This window comes from Cupressus sempervirens, chromosome 7 (assembly GCF_028749045.1).
Source record: "Cupressus sempervirens isolate cs-2001-9-10 chromosome 7, ASM2874904v1, whole genome shotgun sequence".
Lineage (NCBI taxonomy): Eukaryota > Viridiplantae > Streptophyta > Pinopsida > Cupressales > Cupressaceae > Cupressus > Cupressus sempervirens.
The window spans coordinates 782576603-782601513 of NC_143124.1; the positions used below are offsets into that span (position 1 = coordinate 782576603).

Genomic DNA, 24911 nt, shown 5'->3' on the forward strand with positions numbered 1-24911 from the left:
CTAATACCACTCAAGTAGAAACCCAAGACAACTCTAATACACCTTGTGAAAGGTGAATGGACAAAATAAATTAATATGGAAAAATACTCAATGTGTTGCAATACTAATATATTTCATTAACCATTTTGTCCATATCAATTGCATTTTGTCCATATCAATGACATTACAAGATGCCTCTATTTATAGAGGTCTTTGATTGTTTCCAAAAACATCTAAATTATCCAACATAGGGTAAATAGACTTTTCTAGAACTATTTAAACATAAATAACTTTTAGAACTTTACAAACCTAAATATTAATTTGACCTAACCCTATTCGGTATTCCAAGAATTTTTAGAATGCTCTATTATGCTTTTACATTTCATTTGAGGGGGAAATTACACATTCCAACAATTTCAAGTAGATGAGGAGACATTGGAATTCATTTTCAAATTTGATAAAGATTCTTTTGTTTATCTACGTATCACATGCCAACATTATGGTTGATCATGATATTTCAAAATTTCTTTTGGTATTATATATATGGAAAAATATAAATTTATTATTGTTGGACTGAAATTTTGGATTATTGAATGTTTACCATTTTGTTTCTATAGATATTTTTGTATTAGATACATTGCATTACAAAAATCTACAAATATAAAACTAATAGTTAGATCACTTGGTGGAAATATTTCACACTACCATAATTCCATGAAAAGAAGAATAAACATATGTAAAGTGTAAAAATATCAAAATAAAATCCCTCAAAGGATTTAATTTTAAAAAATCCTGAAATGCTTTATCCTTTGATATGTAATATACACTTATGTCTACTAAAGGGTTGCCTTCCTTTGGAGGGAGAACTCTAAGGATTCAAATTCAAAGGAGTATAAGCATTTAGAAGAGATATTAATGAAGAAATAGAATTTAATAAACATATCCTTTGGGAAAGAAAAATCTAATATTCTTGTATGTGTTTCTAGCTTATAGATTGTTTATGAATTATCATACACAATCTAAGCCAAAAACACATACAATAATAATGGATTGTAAAATCTAATGATATTAAAATCTAATATGCTAGTAACAATCGACCATCACCTAGATGCAATGACTAGTAACTATTTAAGTCATTTTTATGAAAGATGGGTTCTCATGAAAAGATATTTATGAAACATACATCATTGAGTTTAAATAAAAAAACTAAATAGTTGAATCCTAATAGCAATATCCTAGTAATTTAAATACTAACAATCACCATAGTTCTAACCATAAACTTGCCTATCATTCTAAACCTAGTGCTATCCCTATCAAAACTCTCTTAACTATCCATAGATTAAGACCTATCCATAAACACTATGAAGGCCCTAATTATAACCATAATTTCATAGATGTGTCTATACATACATACCTGTACATGCGTGTGTGTGTGTGTGTGTGTGTGTGTGTGTGTGTGAAGATGTATCTTGAGGTTACTAATATTTTAGTCATTCAAATTAACAAAAAATATTAAATTAAAAAAATCAACACCTTGATATATATATATATATATATATATATATATATATATATATATATATATATATATATATATATAGGTTTTTTATTTAGACAATCTGTAATTTAGAAATATACCATCTCATGATGAAACATTAATGTAATATATGAAAATACTTGAATAAAATTTGTCACAAATAATAACTTTTTGCAAATTTTCCTTCAAATAGCCATATTTGGCTGTCCAAAAATCAACTTCAATTATTTATTTATTTGTTGAAAATAATGTGTAAAGGAATTCAAGGGTCACTTAATAGGGCCCTAACAATGAATTTTTATTTAAAACTTCTTCCTTATCGGTAAAATATAATTTTACAAGTTTTACTTCAAATAATATGACCATTAAAAATATTTGGTCATGATAGCTTACTTTGATTGTTGAAAAATTACCTTACATTAGGACCTTTTTCTTTTGTTGTAACGTTCTAGGGTGACATAAGCCAATCCTATTGAAGAACTTTTGTTCAAAACTTATTTTCTCATGTATTCTTTTGTTTGGAACATTAGATTATTTTTTTGAAATATCTTCATTGAAAATTTAATAAATTTCATTTAAAAGAAACTTCACTTGTCTTAGATCATTAGATTCTTTTTTGAAATATCTTCATTGAAAATTTAATAAGTTCAATTCAAGAGAAACTTCTCTTGAATGCTAATATCAAGTTGACATTAACTTTTTAGAGTATATAATAATATTTAACAATAATTTTTAAAAATAACTCTATATCCTTATTAAACATATTTCTAATATTTTAATACGAAAAATAAATATAACAAATAATTATCAATAACTGATATAGAATATATTATAATATTTAATAATAACTTTAAAATTACTCTATATCCATACTAAACACATTTCTAATAGTTTAATACAAAAATAAATATAACAAATAGTTATAGATAATTGTTATAATGTTATAAAAGTCATGATTACCCCTCCAAATCAATGTATGTTATTGCATAAACTTATTATTATTATTATTATAGTAAATATGCTTATGTACCCTTAACTAATTTAAACTTAACATTTGAAACATTCAAAAAAAACTATATCAAAGACTTTGACAATGATTCTAATGACTTGATGAGATTGACATGAATGAAATCGGAGAGATTTTTGTGTACATCACGCACAAAAAGACTTTGACCCATTTTAAAATAGGATGTTTCCACGGAAATAAATCATTAGCCGCTTTCCTCAGTCCTCTTTCACACTGCGAAAAATGGTTTCCTCCCTTTCTCAATAATTTTTATTTAATATTAAATATTCAATGGTCGTCTCAAGTAAATAGTTATACAATCGTTTCAGATTTTCCATATAATACGCCTTAGCCATGATTACACTATATTCAGAAAAGACCTGGAATTTGACAGTCGCATTGACCTTTTTCTGAGCCCTATATGATTGTTGAAAATTTTGCAATTTAATAGTTTTATATGTAATATAAATATTTTTCATAATTAATATAGAGGAAAAATTTTATTTTAAAGAATTTAATATTAATTATTTGTAGTTACATAAATATAAATTCATGAATAAGTGAAATAAATAAATAAGAATTATCGAATAAGATATCATAGTTATTTATTATGTGTCATTTGAAAAATAATATGTTCACAAGATGTTCACTTAAACAAATATTATTATTATTATCTGTACAACTATTGGAATAGCATAGTATTTCACATTACTAATTTTTCTTTATCACAAAAATAAAATGTGTGACATTGTCAAAGAGCGAGTGTGGGTTCTTCTATGTTTGATATGAGTTGTATTTTAAATATATATGTGTGTTATTTTTATAACAATGAAAATATGTTTTGTTGAAGACATTAGATATGACAAATATTTATGATATCATATGTCATATTTTATATAGATAAATTATACGATATTCTATTAATAACAAATGATATTTTTAAAATTCATTGGTAGATACTTTTAGATCAAGTTTTTGTCGAATCTCTCTAGAGAGTCATGTTTGGGCATGTTTTCACTGGATGTGCTATTTTAAAAAGTTGTGTGATGAGTCATACCTTCAAATCTTATTTGTAGGTAGGGGAAGAGACCCAATCATCATTAGGAGGCTTAATGACTGTGATACAGTAGTGTCATAGATACCCAACAATAGCCGATCACACATGTACTAATAGTCAAACATTTTTGTAACTTTTTGGATTGGTGATTGATTCATTTGTGCACCACTATTGGGACATTTCATAAGACTATTGAGACATTTTACAACAAGTACTCGTGTTTTTGGTGAGAAACTATTGGGGAGTGAACACAATAGACATTGGGTGAATGTTTTAAATGGAACTTTCTGATCACTTCGCACTCCACGACCTCCACTAAGAGATCTGTAAATGCCTGAATGCTGAAACCTTAACTTTAAGCTCTTGAATCGCCTACTACACCGAAAAAATCAACATAATTCGACTTAAGATATAATAGATCTAAGTACATGAAGTTAGTTTGACTCACTACGAAATCTCTTCCCCTAGTTAATATCCATTTTGCCATCCCTAGTAAAAAAAGTTGCAATATTCTATAGAATACCTAAACTGTTGAAGTTTGCCCTGACCATGACTCTCAAATACTAGGCCTGGTTTGTGCTAACAAATTTCATGTATAAATATTAGAACATGTCATAAGAGCGCAATTATCTCCCATGACAATTTGAGGCGATTATCTCCCATGACAATTTGAGGCGAGTGAGGCAAAACATGAGTTTCCTCAATTCCTCCTCGTGCAGCTATGCTCTCTTCTGCTTCTCCATTTTAGTGCTGTTAATTGTCCCCTGCAAGGCAGCGGCTTTGTATTGCAACACCAGCACGAGGTTCACGGATGGAAGCGCATTGGAGCACAACAGGAACACGCTAGTCAACAGTCTTGTCCACCACGCGGCCTCATTTGGCGGTTACAACACAACCGTTTACGGCCAAAGCACAGATCGGTTATACGGCATCCTTCAATGCAGGGGAGACCTGACGATCGAAGAATGCTACGCTTGTTCTCTCCAGTTGAATTCCACGGTCAGGCGATATTGTTCTCGTGGGCTGAGCGTAGTTGTTATGTGTAACAACAAATGCTACCTGCGCTGCGAACCCTTCAACTTCATCGGAATACTGGACAACAGCACCCAGATGTATGATATTAATGGCGGGAACGCCACGAATCCCACCGCGTTTAGCTCCGCCGTCAAGAATCTTTTGTCCGATTTGTTTGCCAAAGTGGACGAGTCGCCGATTATGTACGCCGCTGGTTCCACTTCTGAGTACTCTCAGGTTACAAAGATCTATGCGCTGATTCAGTGTAGAAGAGATATTTTGGGTAAGAATTGCAAGGCGTGTTTGACGAGGGGAATTAGGGCTCTTTTGAAATCGACTGAAGGGGGATATCGTCTTGGAGCCGCGGGGTCGTTTGGAAGTTGCTGGGTTATCTATGAAGTGTACCCCTTCTTCTTTGCTTCCCCTGCCTCCCTCGGCCCGCTACCATCAACACAGCTTTCGCCTTCATCAAGTACTATCAAATTTTTTTTCCTCGTAGTGTGTAATGTTTAAAAGTAACTGTTTTTAGTATCTGTTTTGACGACTGATATTACATGCAGAAGAGTCTACAAAGAAGATACCAGTAATTCTGACTTCTCTTGGCGGCTTGATTGCACTTGTGTTATTGCTGGGATTGCTGTTTACTGTGCGAAGAAAGTTGAAGACTGCAAAAGAAATACAGGGAAAGGATGATAATCAAGATGTGTAGACTTTTCTTTTCTTCTTTAGAAATATGAAAAAATCAGATTTGTTTCATGTTTTATATGAGGGAAAAGAGTTTGTGGAGGCATGTGGCATTTTTGGCTATAGCGGCTCTTTTTTTTTCAACAATTAGCTGCTCCATCAAAATAGCTAAACATTCTATATTATCCTTTTTAAAGAATTTAAAATGTCCATATGAACACTTAACTGCTTACAAAGTCCACTTAAATAGCTGCATGGGAACACAAGGTTATTTTTAAATTTTAAGTGCTGGCTACTCAAAGAAAAAAGTAAGGATATATTCCAAATTATCATTTTCTCATGATTGGAAAATAGCATGGGAACACTCAATTGCACTTAAACAATCGTATAAGAACATAGGGTAAGCTTTTGGAGAAAAGAAAGGGTTAAAATATGAAGAAAACAGAAAAGTATTATTATAAAAATGTTGAACGATTGTTACTACCAAAAATAAGTTGCACAAGAGTATGTTGTTATCTTATTCTTTAATTTTTCATGCAATTGCTTAAATAAAGAAAAGTACCTATATTTTAATGTAATTATAATTTAGAAATTGAAATTGAACATTGAATTTTTATTTTTATTTTAAAAGTAAAGAACTGAAATTAAACAAATTTAAAAAAGTAAAATATTGAAAAAACAACACGATAATATGGTATGTTTCCATTCTTTTTATGATCTTCTCTTTTCTTCTAACTATATTGTCCAGAAATAATATTATTATCAAAATTATTTGAAAATACAATTAAAATAGCAAAATTCCTTAAGCACAATACTATAGTTCCATAGATTATTGCTGAAAAAATTGTTAGGGTTCCTTCAGAAATAACAAGCTTCAAATGGATTGAGATAAAGTTGATAAAGTGGTTAAAACTGACAATTCATTAATGGATAAAATATTTCACGTAATATTAGAGCAAGGAGGGTAAAGGGAATCTCTTTGGCTTTTATAATAAAATGCAACCCTCTCAAATACAATATATCACAATAGATTATCTATTTTTTATAATCAAACTTGAAAATTGCTCTTTGAAAAATTAAACCCATACCCACCCACTTTTTGTTGAAATTATCAACGCAATTGTCTCTTCATAGTCATTATTCTCGTTTGGCTCCTACAAATCTATTTGAAAACTCTCTTCTTTTCTCTGTAATTATATTCTCATATTGCTATGGGTAGGCAGAAAAGACTAGCCATTCAACACTTTCTATCAAATTACATTCAATTTCGAGACATTAAGAGTTGCAACCAGAGATTTCCACGAAGATAACAAGCTTGGGGAGGGTAGATTTGGCTCTGTATACAAGGTATTACCTCTTTATTTATTTTTTATTTCAATTACATATCGACTTGTTTTTACACAAGTAATTGAACTAGATATGGTTCATTCTTCTTGCACATGCTTATCACTTGAAAATGAAATCTCTTCACACTTATGCAATTATCTATATAGCCCATATTCAGTGCGTCAAATTGTGTGATAGAAATAGGCTAACAAATGTGTTAATTTTAGTGCACCATGCCAAATAAAAGAGAGATAGTAGTTAAGAAGTTGTCTTCACAATCTCCACAAGGAAAGCAAGAATTTGAAAATGAAGTGAAGCTGTTGGCAAGGACTCAACATCAAAATCTTGTGAATCTTCTTGGGTGTTGCACAGAAGGATCAGAAAGTTTGCTTGTTTATGAATACTTAATCAACAAGAGCCTAGACAAAATACTATTTGGTGGGTAACTCCATTTTATCTACAACTCAATTTCAAAAAATTACTTAGAGATGGTTAGCTTACCTTATTTTTTGTTATGCTAAAATAAAATAGAATGAATTTTCAGATTCACTTCGGAGCAAAGAGCTGGATTGGCATAAGTGTTTCAACATCATAGGTGGAGTAGCTCGAGGCCTTTTGTTCTTACATGATGATTCTCATCCATGAATTATTCATTGAGATCTTAAAGCAAGTAATAGTTTGTTGGATGAAGAAATGAATCCCAAAATAGCAGATTTTGGGATAGCAAGATTGTTTTCGGAAGATGAGAGTCATGTTAGCACACGAGTTGCTGGAACATAGTAAGAATTTCAATTATTATTGAAATGTTTAATCAAAATAATTGTTATGTTGTGATGTTGTAATGTGATTCTTTGTACATAGTCAGGACCCTCTCTCTACCTACTTAATAAAATACTATTTCTTTGAATACTTTTTGGTTTGAATTCTCATTGAGTCTTTTGTAAAATGTTTAGACTTAGTGTCTCCTCTATGATCATATGTAGTGGTTATTTGGCTCCAAAGTATGCTATGCATGGCCAATTATCTGAAAAAGCTAATGTGTATAGCTTCGGTATTATACTTCTAGAAATTGTAAGTGGAAGAAAGAATGTAGATACTCAACTTTCTAATGGAGTTTGAGGCCTTCTAGAATTGGTAAGGCATTACATCTAATGGATGTCATTCTTTGTCATTTTATTTATTTATTATATCAAATAACCATTAGTCAATTTATATTTTTGACTATCTTGAAGGAAAATATGCAGGGATGGGAATGTTACAACAAAGGAAATTATTTAGACGTAATTGACAAAGGTATAGTTGAAAATTGTCTTGTAGAGGAATATTTCAGATGCATTCACGTCGGCTTGCTTTGTATACAAGAAGAGCCATCATTTCGTCCACCAATGGTCAATGTCTACTCTATGCTTTCAAAATTTTCTTTCACCAATTTACCAAACCCTACAAAGCTGACATGAATAAGCCTTAAACATAAGAGAGAATCATACATCTAGATATTGTAAATACTTAGCCATTGTTCTCATATTTTCCATGTCTCAGCTATGATTCCATCAAAATTGTATTAGCCTTTTGGGCTCTATAATAATGGTAAATTGAGAAAGTATTATTTTTTCTTTTATATCTATAATATTATCTCTACAAATTTGTGATTCGATATTTTTATTTATCTAATATTATTTAATTAATTTATTAATAATTTTTATTCAGTTAATTGTAGCTATATTTACAATTCTTATAAACAATACCTACCTTAAGTTATAATGGTATTTTTCTCTAAAGGATTTATTATGAATGGTTGATCCTTGACTATTTTCATACAATCATTTGCTATTATCACACAATCGTTTGCTATTATCACATGATCACTTAAAGAGCCACAACTTACTTCTAAACTATTTCTCAAGGACATTTACCTAAAATGGTCTAGAGGATGACAATAAGTGCATAAAACATATTTACAAACAAAGGAAAATTAATATACTATAGTTTTAAAAAGGTTATACTTTTAAGTATATATAATTTTATTGTAAACTATAAAAAAACTATAATGTTAAAATATCTTAAATTTTTTAAAATAAATTCTAGACAATCTTGTTTTTCTTAACATTTTCTTATAAATTAACTAAAGGGAAATACTTTGAAATATATTTTTTTCCATCATAGATGTGTTAAATATATTGACTATTTGTTCTTCACTAGAAACTTGAATTTAATGAACATCAATTCAATACCCTCTATTTTTTCATACAAATTTTAATTACTTGCAATCTTTGTGATATTTTGATTATCACAATGCAAAGTGGAAGTGAAATATTGTGTGAAACCAAAATGTGTAAAATATTTTGGATCCAAAAGAAATTCTTACTTAATTTACTACTCTACATTCTAATATACATGACACTAGTGATACCATCTAGTTTTTGCTAGTCCATTTAATGGGGTGAAATCAAAATTAAGAAAACAAACTAGTAGCACATTTCCTGTAATCTGTATCACAACTCTTATCTAGATTTGTGAACCTAACCATTCCAAAGAGAGATGAAATATTTCACAATTGTATAATTTTTAAAGTTAATTATAACTTTCTTTGGTTCACTACATAAGTCTATACTTTAAATTAATTGCAAAATAAATATACATATCAAAAGGGTTAAATAAATCAACCTACTCATAAGCTATCCTTATAAAATACTATTTAATGGCTTAGAAGTATATGATTACTAAAATATGTCTTTAAATTGATAGGGGTTGAATTGGGTTTACATTGAAGAATTTTAATTTTGTTTAGAAATGAAAAATATATTTTGACTATATGTTTTTAAATTTTGTGATTCAGTTTAACTATCTTTATGTTCATTTATTCTTACTTTTAGGAGGCGGTGATCATGAAACTTCATCCATCTCACCTTCATGATTTTTGTTATAAAACTATATTATCAGCATTCCTTCTTAATCTTTTCCAAACAAGGATTCTTTAGACAATGCTTAGACAATAGTTACAACTACCATGCTTTATTCTTTATTTTTGTATTATTAATAACAAAGTTAGTATAGATTATATCAAAATCTTCTTAAACTAACATATTTAAAACACAATACATCCTTGAAACCAAACAATAAAGACTCTAATAACTAGCTTTTAATTCCCTACTCCCACTCTCACAATTTCCTTGATTTGTTATCAATTTCAATGCCTTACTTTTATTCAAGTCATTGAAAAGACATCAAATCCTCCCAGTTTTGCATTAAGTTTGATATTAATGTAATGGCTTGCCAAGGGATCCAAAAGAATTAACCTAAAGTTTCACTAATTTTGGTAGCAATTTTTTTTTTTGAAACATGAAAGTTAAACCATTCACAACATACACATAGTAGCTGAAGCAATAACAACATTCAACTGAAAGTATACATAAACATACATAATAAGTTACATTCCTTAAGGATCCCTCAACGTTGAATCACATTTAAATTAACTAATATTGATTCCATCTAACACCACATCCACATGAAATAATAATGAAAAGTCCAATGTTCTTAAACAATATACTTTAGTTCCAAATGTCCCGTAGTAAATTAGTTTCCAGAATGCTAGTAAATTAGTTTCCAGAATGCTCAATCATCCACTGTACATGTCACAGGGTATGAAAGGCTTAAAAGAATATACATGTGTAAAAATAAAGTACATCATCCTATTCTAATCCATGATGCAAGTGCAATAAAGTAAATGAAAACATATTCCATACATCATAGAAGATATAAACATCCATCATAAAAGATAACCATGAATCATAACACATAATTAACTAAGTGCATGGTTCCTCCCAACTGTAAATAGCATCATTAGACAATTGTGGCCCTAGCCATCCCTCCATGCATAACATCCCAAGTCATCGAAGAGATCATCAGTATTATCATAGTAGGAATGTCACTCCTAAAACATACTACAACATATGCAGAAGGAAATCTAACATGCTAAGATATATACATAACAAATATAATCATGCAAAAGAAAGAAAAAGATGATTCTATAAGTAAATAACATCATCTATCATATGCTAATCATCAATATAAGGATATGCGTCCATCATCATAATCCAAGAACAGAATGAAGATAAGTGCCAATAAAGAATACTCTAGCCATGGTGTCTCAGATGGATCAAAAATGGTAAGAGTGAAAGAGCACTACCACCCAACCGCGTGGAACCTAAATGGCCCACTCCTACTGTGATGAGGATATAGTCTCAAGTCCCAAATAGGATATCAAATCACATATCACAAGATAAAAAATCACATAAGTATTCTCTAAGTCTAGGAATCCTAAAAGTATACTAACTCAAAGGTTCCAACACAAACCGACATCTATACCCAGAGGCACACAAGACATGTAGGAACCTACTATGTAAGCGAAAAAGTGTCATCACATGAATCATGCTAGAGTTACCTTGGTAGTCTCTCTATAGACCTTGACCCCCTAGTGATCCCTATGCAGCCACTAGTATCCTCTCGTACTGACGAGGCATACTACGGAATGCAAGGTTGCAACCAAGTGTTCTCTCTACTCCCATCCTAGTCTATACTAGCACTCGAGGCATGGGTGAGAACAAAAAATTATCTTATTAGGTTCATTTAAGTTAGTATTAAGTGTAATGTTTTCACTTATTAAACAACTTACAATGAGTTACCCTGGCAGCCACTTAGGGCCCCGACCCCCATTGCAAGCCACTTCCTGACACTACATGTAGATATCCTACCCTAAGCTCATGAAATCACAAAATCAAAAAATCACCTTAGTCCTATACAAGCAACTGGAAGGCATCATAAAGATCATAATAACATATTAGTTCTCTGTGAGCAACTGAAAAGCATCAAATGACAAATCATAGTGTCCATCGGTACTCATCGAGCAACTGGAAAAATATCTCATAATAACACTGTTTAAAGACACCCAAAATGGTCAAGTCATACATGTCTCAACATGACATCATCAAGATCAAATAAACACTTTCGTCCCATCAAGGCAACTGGAAAGTAATCCAAATACAACTGATCAATGACTCATAAATGGTTACATATATCACAGCTTACACAAGAAGACTGGAAGCAATATCAATTAGTAAACCACACACATCATAGAGCATGCCATCTCATAACCATGGTTGGTATAAAAAGATCAAGATCAAAAGACATCTTCATGACATCACAAATCATAACCCTCGAGCCTCTGGTAAATGTCCTATAACTGGTCAACAATCTAGTCAACCCAAAAACTCAAAACAGATAGCATAGAGAAAACACAAAATGCAAGCACATGTTTTGGTTCATTAAAATAACTTAGTTGAATTAAATATGGGGTTCTCCATTTCCATTTAGGAGTTAATATCAAGTGAAGAACATTGTACATTTTTTCCTAATCCATATTTTTGTTTTGATAGATAAAAGTTTTTCCCATAACCCTTAGAATTCTAGGGATATATTTTATATACGTTATTTTGGTAATGACCCCCATCGTGTTTCAATGGATCAATTGAAAACTTAATAAAAGTGATTATAATTCCCCCTCATTAATATTTATCCCTCATCCTGGACAAATTACACCCAATTAAATTAAATTTATATTAATAAACTATAATACTACAAGATGGTTAATTATTAAAAGAAGTAAACTATTAATAAAATTTTATTTATAATAAATATAATAATTAATAATTAAAACTATATAATAATTAAAATTTAAAAATTATTAATATTTAATGATGTTAAATCTTAATAACAATATAATAATAAAATTGAAATATTACTAATCACATATAACATTAACATAATTTTTTTTTTTAAAAATAACAAAACATATACCTGTCGCAGGTACAGAGTACCCTGCTACTGCAGGGCCTACGGTGACAGTGGGTACAAAATACCCCTATCATCGCAGTACCTACGATGGCAGGTACCCTGCGACCTACAGGTACATGGGGCATGAGTTTCGTCCCTCCCATTTCAAATTAATTTTTTTTGTTTTTATTAAACATTTTCAATAAATGTTTTTCCTAGCACCTCAGTTTAAATTTTTTTTATAAATAAATTCATTTAAAACATTTTTCCAGTATGTTTTTTTTTTAAATGCGGCATATATATATATATATATATAATTTATTTTTATAAACATTTTTAATAAACATTTTTAGATTTGTAAATATGTATATATTTTTTATATACATAATTTTTAAACAAAAAGGATTTTCCAATTTTTGTAAAATAAGAATTCCCTTATAATGATCATTCTTTAGATTCACCTATTTAATCCTTGTAATAGGTTTGTCCATAAGCATTTAAACCCTAGACCCATAAATTCCTCAGATCTACACATGTGGGGGTTTCTCATATAGAAAATTAAATATCCATGACAAGATTAAATACAACTGGAACATTCACGCATGGAATCCTCAAAAAGCATTTAGAAAACACGAAGAAGAAAAGAAGTGGAAGAAGCGAAATAACATATGCAAAAATCATGAGTGTCTACTTGGACACTGATGCTAATTCACTTCTCCTCAGAATTTGCAGAGCAAGTCCCTTCCTTCTCCAACATTTGTGGATCCACCCCAAAAATGCTCCCCGAGTTACTAGGAGTGCCTGAATATAAGGACCTCTCAGGAAGCATCTAGAATGTCTCTAGAAACAACTAGAAGATAAGATAAGCATTGACAACTAAGCATGATCCTTTTCCAACCTTCTAGATGAGTCACAAGGTTGTAGACACCATGTGCTTAATTTGTGTGCTAACTCCTATGTTGTAGACATACGTGCATTCAAGAGGTGTGCTTACTCCTAGGTAGACTTATGACTTTTATTTTAATTCTTCTATTAGTATTATTATTATTTATTTATTATTTTATTATTATTAAATTAATTTCTTTTATTTAATCCTTTACTCAATTAATTTCCCATTTGATTAGTTAAAAACAAGATATCGAAATATCATAATATTATATTAATTTTTTCCCAAAATAATTAAATCATTAATTAAATCTTTTAATTTTAGACTTAATTAATAGAAAATTCACCATAGACTTCCAAAATAAAATATGAAAACCCATAATAGAAAAATCCATACAAAATTAGTCTAAGGGGTTAAAATCATGAATTACGTCATCCAACGCATTCGGTAGATAAAACATCTCAGATACTTGTCCTACCTTTCTAGGACAAATGGCTTAAGGGTTTAGGATTTGGACTTGAGAATTTATCTCCCCTCTCTTACCATTGGGTTAGTGCTGTAAGATACGCTCATCTTGGCAATTCAGGGAAGTTGATACTTTGTACTTGCAACCTGCATCAAATCCATGCATGTACATACAATATATATATGCTAAGCTAAATAGGCACTGGCAAGAAGTGGTGCATCTTGTAGATCTTGACTAGCAGGTGACTATGACTCCCTTCCTTAACCACATCAAAAACACCATACATAAAGAGAACAACACACACCATACACATGCAGTATGGGGTAAGTATCCATAAGACAACACATATAATAATCCATTTAGCTAAACATCATCAATCACTGAGAATAATGTAATAATCATCATGCATACATGAAATGTAGAGTTTAAGTAATCTCATCATATATCAACTGAGTTTGTAACACAATATTTGATAGTCTCAAAACAATGCTACTAACCATCAACATAACAATGGCCTAACAGAGTTCGGCAATAATAGAAACAATGTAACTAGAAGAATGTAAACTAGGGTAGGCACTACAATTAACATCAATATCTATTGTTACTCCCAATCTTGGGTTCATTTTTTTTGTTGAGCATTGTTTGGTACATATCTTGTTTCTAGAGTTAATCTGTTTAATCTATCCTTCCATTGTAAAATCTAGGCTTTAAGAACCAACAATCTTTCTCTATTTTTTAGCTCCAAGGGTTGAGATCTTTTGTCGTAGGCGAGCTATGTTAATTAAAGTTTGTACTTCCTTTGTTAAATCATTCTCTTGGATATCTTCACATCCTATGAAGGGTCCTGTATTGTTTCTTATTGCTTGGGAAAATTATTTTACTAGTATATCTACATTTGTTAACCTTTTGGAAACACTTTTAAGTATATATAGGTTCATAATAAAATTAGAAATTTAGTCTATTCAATGAAAACAATAACCCTCTAAAATATAAGCTTTCCATAGAATATTTCATGTCTCACTTCTTTATTTTTGCAGATTATTAGTAAGAAATCATTTTCTATAGTAGTAATAAATGTGTTTGGGAACTTTTTTCCATTAGTCAATTTTATGTTTTATTGTTTGATTGTTGATGCTCTATAATGCCAAATTTCCAATATCATTATGTAATCCCATAAAATTTGTATTGTCTTGTTTTGATTTCTAAAAGTTTTTCTTTTTGCTTTCATTCTCTACCGTCATTGTACTTTGTGTAGGTAATGTACTATTGCATTCACTTTCTTTGAAAATGGAATTAATTTTCACCAATGAAAGCTAATTATTTTTTTGTGATTGAAATAATTCTTAAGTTTTTTAATTCACTTATGAATTTAATATATCATATAAATTATATGATTGGCTAGATTGATTTATGTGTTAAATAGGAGCCCTTTTCAGAGGTTCTCCATATTGAAGTTTATTTAGCTAGTTTCTAGGGAGTTATTTTTTGTAATTAATTTACTTTACAAAAATATTACATTCATTACAAATAAAGTCAACTAGCTAAAATAACTAGCAACAATTAAATTAACATGAAATGTTAAACCTAACCTAATTATTATTAAGTATGATTAATAAATGAAAATCTATAAAAATGATTATATAATCCACCATAGTCAAATTGTTTACCTTTTGATAATATTTTATCATTGCTCTAAAAAATTATTTCTCGGCTACTTAATATGTATAGTAGTTTACTAGCTACTATTTTAGTTAAATTTTCTTATTTAAAAAAAATTAAAAAAACTATTAATATATTAATTTAGATGATTTCCTATTTAAAACTTATACAAAAAAATAAAGAAGTTCTATTTATTCAATTTTGGAAAAACTTATCTCCTTTATCAATCAATTTCACATTCTTAATTTTAATAGAAATACATAACATGTATTATTTTTAAAATTATTTTATTCATATATTTAATGATAATATATATAATTTAATGAATTATAAATTCTATATTTTAATTTTCCCGATAATTTCTAACTATACATTGACTTATCAAGAATGATGCATCATTTTACATCAATATTTAAGTTAGATGAATTTAGATTTATTTATTTATATGTTGAGCTCTTGCCAATAATAAAATGCTTATGATTAATAAAATCTTATTAACCCTTTCATTTTCATTTTTATTACACATTAAATCTAATTCCTTTTATAGGGTGGAACAAAGCATCTTGGGGGCATATTATATATATATATATATATATATATATAAAGATAGAAACAAAATTATTTTTGCAACAAATCTTTTAAATTTTTTCAATTCATATTATTTAATCAATAGTTTAATGTTATCTTTTCTTTTTACAATGAAATCTATTTTATAATTTAGTTAACAATGAACCATCACATATTTTAATGTTTCACTCACTTTATCACACTGATAAATTGGTATATTAGAGTAGTTTAGATTTTATAAATTTAATAATTTTTTCTAACTATAGCTATGACAAGTATATGCCACTATATGACACTTATTTTATTTTCTTTCTACTAGCACAATGATGTGAGATATGAGGATTGCCTTTTTTTATTCATCCAAACACATATTTCTACACTAGGGTTTTGTCTAGGTTTATACATTCCTCACTAAAAATATCTCATCTACTTCTTTCATCCACCATTCTTCAAGGGATTATAGTATGGTTTTCTATAACTTTGTTCTCTTATATGATGTGGATGCATGTTTCTTATCATGACATTGATTGGAGGTTTGAATATTGATAAATTTTGTCATGTTACAATGCAATCATTGATTTTTAATCATGTATCCTTGTGGTGTAGTATTATAAGGGAAAATGTTCTCTTCGCACATTTTTGAATTTTTATTATTATCAACCCTTCCGAGTCCATAACCATTATAAATTGACAAGCAGTTTGTTGCACTTCCTTGTCATTATGTATTAAATTATTATACATTTTTTCTTATCCCTAGTGGAATTTAGTTGGCTTGTGTTGCTAGGAGACCACCATTTGATCTAATTTTTTTTCTTGCAAGTCACTTAGCTATTTTTCCCTAGACATTTCACTAATACCCATCTATAGAATTTACTAAAGGCATTTTCTCTCTTAGAATTTTTTTTTTTCAAAATTTGTAGTTTTTCCTTTTTAATATTTTGTAACACTATTATTTTATGATTAATAATTTTTTATCAAAGATCTGGCTTGTTAAATATTTTGTAGTTATTTAAATTAATTATATAGAGGTGTGTGTGCCTATGTCCTACCTTAGTTGTAACTTCCTTAAATTCTCACTTACAAATAAATTTTGTTGGATCATCAAATGAGTCCTTCTTGTTATCATCATTTAAAAGTCATTGTCACCATGTTTGTCAATAGTTATAGAGATGATTGTAAAGAATGTGATGGTTCCTTAATTATAGAAATGAATGGACCATCATAAAATTGTCTATCATCCCTTTTCTTAGTCCTTGGTTCCTTTCTTCTGCACACTTTCATGACCTCTTGTCTCAATTATCATTCTGCTTAATATATTATATATTTAAGCAATAAGAAATTTCATTCGTCCCTTCCATTAACATATTTATTCTCTTCTAGTTATAATTTTCCCCCCTTATTCAACATACAATCCATCTCCTCATTACTCATCACTGGTGAAATTTGAGTGATAGATGCTTCCCTTATCTTTTCATCTTCTTCAATGGAAATTCACCTTTTCTCCTCCAAACTATTATACAAATCCTTTGGTAATTGATCCTTAATTCCTACAAGTGTTCTACTAAAGTTTGAAGGGTGTTGAATAACTTCTTTCTCTAATGCTTAGAATACAATAACAAGCCTAATATATTGAGAAGCAAGTTGGTTTATGAATTGGGTATAGAGCATTAACTAATAATCCATTTCTATTTATTAAACCATATCTAAAATTGTCAAAAACATCTCCCGAGATTAGATTAAAAAACTAGAGGACATGGAATCTTATTTTAAACAAGCACCATCCAAATATGTTATAAGATTAACAATGATAAACTGACACCATAAAAAGGAAGGAAAGAGAGTAATTGTACTCAAATATGACAATAAGCAACATGGATACTATGCCAATGACAACAAGGTGTGCGTGCATGTGTAGTGGCAATAGATTCTCACGTATTTTCTACACCATAAAGAATATGTCACTATAGCTTGCCACAACCAAATAATATTATTGTATAAGAAGATTTCAAGTCAACATTCACCTTTTACAAGATAGAAACCATAATAAAGAAAAACTAAAGAAGAGCCACCAAAGTCTGAACTGAGAATTCATCCCCTAAGGACAAATAGGTCATCAATGCCGAAGATTCCACAAAAACCATAGTGCAAGCCTCATTCAAGAACTAGAAACCCACACAATGTCACATGAAAACTACAATGAAAAGGCCCAAGACTAAGAGAAACCTATAGAGTGGAAACAAGAAAAAGAAAAACAAAGAAAGAAACAAGACAAAAATAATAATTAAAATATACAAGTAGTGTATCTCTATATATATAAAAGAAAGAAAACCAACAAGGACATAATAGAAACCAAAAGGAGAGTTTAAGCAATACAAGGGAACCAACAAAGAACAATAAAATAATGGGAAACCCAACAAGGAGAAGAATGCAAAATTTGAAAAGAAATGAAGCAGCTATCCTCTAGACAAAATGCATCTTTGACTGAAATTCAAAAAACTAAAAATGGATCTAACTGGGGGATGAGCTCTACTAGGGTTTGTACAACTTATGTCTAAATCCTTGCTAGTTTTCACTACTTGTCATACTGCATTTACTATGGGAATTAGATTTCATTCATAATGAGCTCAGCCTTCTTCGGCCCAACAGTTGATGCTAGTGCTAGAATTGTTTTTGCTACTAGAAATAATGGCTCTGCCAACCAAACATCCACACAAGTTTGTTCCCAAGGTGTTTCACAAGGTAATTCCTCTCCTTATATTGTTTTGAATGTCAAGGAATTTGATAGTGCATGCAAAAAACCCTTATTGGGTATTTTGTGGGTCATACTCCTTTTTAAAATAGGCTATAGGAATGGGTTTCCAAGGTTTGGACAGCTCAGGGTGTTCTCCATGAAAGCGTTCAAAGCCTTACCAAAGGCTTTTTTCTTTTTCACTTTGGCAACACAAGCCAAGCTAAAAAAAATTTTGTGTGAGGGCCTTGAACTGTTAGGTCATCCCTCTTGGGTTTTCAACATTGATCACACAATTTTGTTGTTTTCGATGATTGAAAGCTTAAGGTGCTCATCTGGGTGGAGTTTCCTGGGCTTCCCATTCCTTGTGGATCTTTTATACCTACTATTGTGAAAAACATCAGCAATCTTGTGTGCCTTGAACTAGACAAGGTTTTCAATGCTTGTCCCCAACGTAGGGTTTGTGTTGAGGTCGACCTGTCTAGGGACCTCAAAGATTCAATGGATATTCAAATAGGTGGTACCACATTTTCTTAGAAGGTGTTATACCTAATGTTTTGAATAACTACTATCAGTGTCAGTTAGTTAAGCATAAGATTAAGGATTGTCCCTTGTTGGAACATAACCATCCCTCAGCTCTAGAAACAAAGCACACTCTTGCCACCAAAAAAGATGAATGGACTATGGTGGTGAAAAAAGGGAAGGGTTTGGCAATGGCTAAGGCAAGTTCTTTTCATGTGAATCATGGTAAACCTAGCTCAAGCCAGATACCAATTGACTCCTCTGCTCCATTGCTCCCTTTGCCTCATGTTTCAAACCCTAGAGGCTAGTGGACAATGGGTATTACTACCTCGAATCCACATCCTCTTTGGACTTGCGCACCGCAAGCAGTATCAATGATTGCCCAACAAAAGTTATGCCATGAGGAGTTTTTTGACAATGGGGAGAAACTTCGAAGCGTCATAGTTGTTGATGACCTCTCTTTGAGTCTCCCTCTTTTTTGCATAACAGTTCTTCCTCTCTAGGGGACAAGGATGATATGCAAGCTAGTTTACCATGAATTACCTTTCATGGAATGTGCAAGGGCTAATAGACCTCCCTAGAAACTATTTTTTCTGTGATACCAAATGTTGGTTTGATCTTCATGTTCTTTGTCTCCAAGAAGTTAAAGTTGTTGGATTTCTTCTCTCCTTAGCTTGTTGTGTTATTTGGCCGGATAGTGCCATATTTGCTTCTCATCATGAAGCTAGTTGAGGGGGTGTTGTTACTCTTCTTTCCCCTCATTTAATTTCATCTATTGTTTCTGATGGTTCTGACCCTTTTCACAGAGTGATTTGGATCCTGCTATCTTTTCAAAATCATTCTTTTGGAATTTCTTTAATATTTATGCTCCTAATGAGGCTGGTTAGCATTCACATCTATTTCGTTGGTTGGTAGATCATTTGCCACCTGCGACATGGGTTTTTTGTGGGGACATCAACAAGGTTGAGTTGGCCTCTGACAAAGAAGGCCTTCTAGCATTTGGGTGGGTAGATGGCAAATGAGAGGCCTAGTTTTACATGCGGAAAAAATTAGGCCTTCTGATCCTAATGTTATTCACCACCACCCAGATGGGATTTGGCACACTTGGTCCAATTTTTGAGCTGGGTCTAATAGAATTCTAAAGAGACTTGATAGGGCTATTATTTTGTGGAGTCTTTTTTCTCCTTTTCTCAAAAACATGCCTCGACTGTCATTCCCCTACCTAATGTGATGTTGTCAAACCACTCTCCCATTCTCTTTTCTATGACTTGGTAAATAGCTTAACCTGGGTTGAGTAATACCTAGTTTTACCTCAACACCTCTTTGTTGGCTCATTTGCCAACTATTGCTCACATTCTATGTGTCTATAATCTTGAGCCTCGATCCCATACACATTTTGGATGGATTCAATGGTGGAATGATGCTATCCTCTCTACTGCGAGGTTTCTTCATATTTATGGTAGACAACTAGCTATGTACCACATGAGATCTTATGAAGCAACTACTCTCGATCTATGCACAACCTTTGAGGCTCTTGCCATGAATCCTTTTGATACAAATCTCCAGGTTTGGCTTGCCAACGTTAGACACCAGAAACAGGTTGTAGATAACTATGCAGCTCGAGGAGCTTAAATCAAGGCCCGCCTCCACTAGTTGGAAGTCAGCGATCAGGCTTCAAAGGAATTTTTTAATACTTTGAGGGCTCAACATTCTGCACTGGGTACTAAATGCATCTAAGAAGATCAGCAAGTTTTCACTGACCTGCTAAATATTCTCCAGGCTTTTTTGTATCATTATGAGCCAATTTTTATAGCTCAAGGGCCCTCTATTGTGCATGATCAAGTGCTGCGAGCCTGCCTTGATGTTACTCCTAATAGGCCTACCCCTAGGCAATATGCCTTTTGTGAGAAAAAGCTAATGGTTACAAATCTAAAGGAGGTTATCCTCTCCATGGCTAATGACAAAACCCCTAGATGTGATGGCTTCCCCTGTGAGTTCTACAAGGTGCTTTGGGATGACACTGGCCCCAATTTTCTTCATGTTTATCATGGAGCATACATCTCAAAGTCATTGTGCAACATTATTAAGAAAGGGAATATTAAATTCATACCTAAAGCTGGTGATCCTAAAGAAATTTTTTTTTGGTAGCCCATTGCTTTGTTGAATGTCCCTACAAAATCATTGCCAATGCTCTCTCTCTTAAAATTTGACATTTTCTCCCTTAGGTCGTTCGACCTGAACAAACTTGTTTTATTAAGTCCTTGTATATCTTGGACAACATTATTGCTGTCTAGGAAGGGATGGAATGGACCAAACATTCCAAATAGTAGGCCCTACTCTTAAAGATTGATTTTGCCAAAGCATATGACCGAATTGAATGAACCTTTATTTTAGCTATGCTTCAAGCTCTAGGCTTTGGCCCAATATTTTATTAGTCGTTTGGCCCAATATTTTATTAGTCGGTGTAGATTCTTTTTGGGGATGCCTCTGTTTGCATCACCATTAATGGTTGACAGTCTAAAGCCTTTGGGATCTTCAGATCTATCTGACAAGGTTGTCGTCTTGCACCTTCTCTGTATGTTTTGGTAGCTATTTGGCTACCGACTGGCCAATGCCATTTTCCAAGGATTGGTGCATGGTATTTCTTTATTGGAGTTGACCACTCAATTTGTCAATGGTCATTTTGCAAATGATTCTTTCCTCACTTTGATTGAGGATGAGGAGAATATTGTCAATGCTTTGCAATGTTTGGAGTCTTAGATTTTCCATTGTTTGACATGCCATCACAAAGCCAAAGATTGCTCACTTTGCTTGTTGTCTCCTCTTCCAAGTTTGCCTTTGGCCCCTCCACTTCAACATTTGGGAGTCCTGGATCCTAGATACCCTTTTTGTGGCCAGCCTAAAAGCTTTCTACATATTTTTTGGTTCTGCAGAAGAGCTCAACATTACTGGCTCTAGATTTATGATTTTTTTAGGCCTTTTCATCCAGAGGCCTTCACTTGATATATGGTAGTTTTGGGTGATGCTCCTAGACTCCCTTTTAGATATGTCCAGATTTGGCATGCTTTCAGAATGGAGATATTGTTTACAATCAGGAAATGTTATAATGCTGTTTTATTTCTCACAACTTTCTTGATATTCATGTTGCAATGTACTCTAAATCATGTATATGTAATAATGTCATGGTGCAAATTCAAGTACAAACTGACAAGGTCATGCTAGAAGTGAGTCACCTGCAAGAGCTACTTGCTTACTAGGGAAATGCCCCTTGTACGGTTTCCCTAGTACATCTAGATTTTTTTTCTAGTGACCGCACTCCTCCCAGTGGTCGCCGATGAAGCTGGAGCAATTCTACTCACCGCTCGCAGACCCCTAGGTTGCAGTTTCATCGGTGCTCTCCTAGTGGTGGATTTTGTGGCTGTTAACACTCAGCCTTGCCTCCTTAGAGGTTGGGCTTGGGCTGCTCCTCGGTGGCTGCCCCTACTGTCGCCGATGCAAGTTGGCCGTCTACTCCCCGTAACCCCAAGTGGGCTTTCCCTCGGCTGGATCTTGCCATTTCTCCTCCCAGGGCTGAAGAAGAAAAAGAGGCTGATAAAGATACTGTTGTTGCTGATAGTTGGGCTCCTCCTGAGCCATGAACTGACTCCAAGGATTTATGGTGTTTTGATGATAAAGACTCTCCTTCCGCTGACATTGCTCTTGCAGCCTGAAGTTTCATGTTTTTGGTTATATATGTTTTTTGATGAATAGTTAATTTCCAGCCTTGAGCTATTTGAACTTGTGGGGTGATCCAGTATGTCCAGTCCCTTTTTTGTGAATATGTATAATATTTTAATTAATGAAAAAGGTCTATACATTATTTTTTTTTTTTAAACCGAAAATACAACAGATTTTTTTGAAAATTTCAGCATTTATTCTGTGTGATCTGCATCTCTTAAAATTGAAAAGAATTAATAATTTGAAAAAAAAAAAAAAAATCTATACAACGAAAAATTTGGAGACAAAATTTGACTTTTAGTACATGAGAATAACCAGCCCCAAAAAGAAATGGAGAACCGAACTAAGAGACTGTTGTATTGAAACCGCCAGTTGAGGCCCCGTCCTGAATAAGATTGTCTATTTCTGCTATGTGCCAGAATGGTTTGTGTAGGAAGAACAAAAATTTGAGCTGAAAATTTTCGTTCGTTCAATCGCTGAAAATTTTGAAAGTTTTCAATTGGTGCCGCCTGGACTTGAACTGGAGACATTCAATGTGTTATTTTTTTTTAGCTCGGATAGCTCAGTTTGCTAGAGCACTTTAGTTGAGCTCGGATAGGTCTTCAATTTAACTCCCAATCGGTACACCTGTAGTTTCTCCTTATCTCAAAGCTCAATTCATGGCCAGCGACAAACTTATAAAAGTCTAAAGGCACTATTTCATACATCACATGCTATCGAATGGTCTCAGTTAAACACCACAGAAGGGCATTTCTCAGTTAATTCCTTCACCTTTTACTGCAAAACAATCCCACCAGTCTTTATCTTATGACTATCATTGTTCACTACTTTACTGATTTCTGATTTTAATTATTTAATGTTATAAACTAATGTTCTCTCATTGAAATTCAATTACAATAAAGAAGATTTCCCAAAATGCAAAATGCAAGATTGATCTATGTTTCATGAGTAATGGTTTACAAGAATTCATTTCACAATTGAGAATGGATAGAACTTTTAGACCTCATTGCATCTAGGTGATATTCATAGAGGTGAAGCTTTAGGCCTTCAAGGGTTGCCATTCAATCGAGTAAGATGACAACTCAAACATGGTTAAACATGGAGTTACCTTTAAGATTAAAAATGCTTAGCTTAGTACTTCATTTGCAAAACTTTCAACAATTTTTTTCCCATATAAGTCATTCATTATAAACCCCTTTAACTCTTCAAACTGTTTTTTAATTTGATCTTTGATTACTTTTGCACTAAGTACTATACCTTAATCACCTATTTATATCTTTTATATCTGATTTAATTACATTGCTCCATTAATCTTCTTGTTTACTTGATTTTGGACTCTATTATCAAATTTTCTTTTTATGTTTATTGATATCATCAATGTAGCTAAAAGAAAATATTTGATAGATTCAATTAATCTATTCTAAAGTTATTTAGATTACTTTACTTCTTCAATTAACTATGTTTGCTTCTCAAATTCTTTGATCTCATCAACCTTGTCTTTTAATTGATATTGCCTTTTGAATAGAAAGATGAATTTGTTAGTGTGCAATTGGCACATGATTTGATTCTTCAAGACTAACTAATGAAACACTTGATGGTACTATTGTTATAATAAGAATAACTAAATTCATGCGGCATATGTGAAAATGGATGTGAACTACTAGATGGAGAGGAAGAAGAAAAGTCCTTGAAAAGGAAACTCAATAAATAAATAGAAATGGTTATGCAAAGCTAATATAATAGGCTAGTTTCAATGGAAGAAATTGAAGTAGATTTTACAAGCTCTGAAGGAGATTTAGAAAACATAGAAACACTTGAATTGAACCACCAACCATAGAACCTTTTTTTTTTTGAAAGACACATTTTTAAATTGCTTTAGCAGTGTTAGTTGGTAGTAAAGTTGCTTTGAAAGTGGCTACAAAGCTTTTGAGATC

General features: G+C 31.8%; 1 pseudogene; it reads left to right on the plus strand.

Moving 5' to 3' along the window:
• Positions 1 to 4268: 4268 nt before the first annotated feature.
• On the plus strand, positions 4269 to 8060 carry LOC149549674 (cysteine-rich receptor-like protein kinase 6; annotated as a pseudogene).
• The last annotated feature ends 16851 nt before the right edge of the window (positions 8061 to 24911 follow it).